Source organism: Mus caroli, unplaced genomic scaffold (assembly GCF_978045245.1).
Source record: "Mus caroli unplaced genomic scaffold, Mus_caroli_1 scaffold_7, whole genome shotgun sequence".
Lineage (NCBI taxonomy): Eukaryota > Metazoa > Chordata > Mammalia > Rodentia > Muridae > Mus > Mus caroli.
In genome coordinates this window covers 77,569,293-77,570,719 of record NW_028227262.1, presented here as the reverse complement: position 1 = coordinate 77,570,719, position 1,427 = coordinate 77,569,293, and the positions used below count along the sequence as shown (strand labels likewise).

Genomic DNA, 1,427 nt, shown 5'->3' with positions numbered 1-1,427 from the left:
TCCAAGATTCTTCCCACTCACAAATATTACCTCACTTGGGTCAAGTGTCACCTCTCCTGTAGAGATGTGGAGTGCATCCCATCTTGGGCCTTGCCTGGTCATTGCATGGCTCATTGTCTGAAGCCTTCCTGTGGCTGTTGGTTATAGAACCACAGTTTTCATGCTTTGCTCCTGAGCCTTGTAGCTGATGCAGAAGTCAGGAACACAGACAGTATGGAGGAACCAAGGCTAAACCTGGAGGGAGCTGCGGGTGGTCTCTCTATCTTAAGACTAAGATTCTCCCATAACAAGCAATATCAGAGTAGTTTAAAGAACGGAAATTTGGTCTTTCCTTTCGCTGCTGCATCCGCAGCCATGAGTATGCTCAGGCTACAGAAGAGGCTTGCCTCTAGTGTCCTCTGCTGTGGGAAAAATGTCTGGTTGGATCCCAATGAGACCAATGAAATCGTCAATGCCAACTCCCGTCAGCAGATCAGGAAGCTGATCAAAGATGGGCTGATCATCCGGAAGCCTGTGACTGTCCATTCCCGGGCTCGTTGCTGGAAAAACACCTTGGCCCGACGGAAGGGCAGGGATATGGGCATAGGGAAGAGGAAGGGTACTGCCAATGCTCGGATGCCCGAGAAGGTGACCTGGATGAGAAGGCTGAGGATCCTGCGCCGGCTTCTCAGGAGCTACCGGGAATCTAAGAAGATTGACCGCCATATGTATCATAGCCTGTACCTGAAGGTCAAAGGGAATGTATTCAAAAACAAGTGGATTCTCATGAGCACATCCACAGACTGAAGGCAGACAAGGCCCACAAGAAGCTCCTGGATGACCAGGCTGAGGCTCGCAGGTCTAAGACCAAGGAAGCACGAAAGCGCCGGGAGGAGCGCCTCCAGGCCAAGAAGGAAGAGATCATCAAGACTCTGTCCAAGGAGGAAGAGACCAAGAAATAAAGCTTCCCTCATGTCTGTACATAGTGGCCTGGCTGCGGCCTCACTTGGATCGGTCATTAAAATAAAACAAGCCTTTGTCCGTTGTCCTCTTAAAAAAAAAAAAAAAAAAAAGAAAGAAAAGAAAAAGAACAGAAGTTTGGCCAGGCAGTGGTGGCACACACTTTTAATCCCAGCACTCAGGAGGAACAAGCAGATGGATCTGCCTGGTCTACCAGAGTGAGTTTCAGGACAGCCCGGTCTATACAGAGAAACCCTGTCTTTAAAAAAGGTTCTCCACAGTTCTGGAGGCTGAAGCCTCTCTTGGATCAGGGATTACAGGCAGTTGAAGCATGTGATTTGAGTTCTGGGACATGAATACACATCTTAGACAAGAGCAGCCAGTGCTCTTAGCTGCTGAACCATCTCTTACCCCTCCTCTGCTTCTAGCAATTGCTTTGGCTCTGAGCTGCACGGCTTCACTCTGTCCCCCCACCATGCCAGGGCTTT

At 49.5% G+C, this 1,427-nt stretch overlaps 1 pseudogene; it reads left to right on the top strand.

Annotated features, from left to right (window-relative positions):
* Nucleotides 1–354: 354 nt before the first annotated feature.
* LOC110296756 (large ribosomal subunit protein eL19 pseudogene) lies at nt 355–1,001 on the top strand (annotated as a pseudogene).
* The last annotated feature ends 426 nt before the right edge of the window (nt 1,002–1,427 follow it).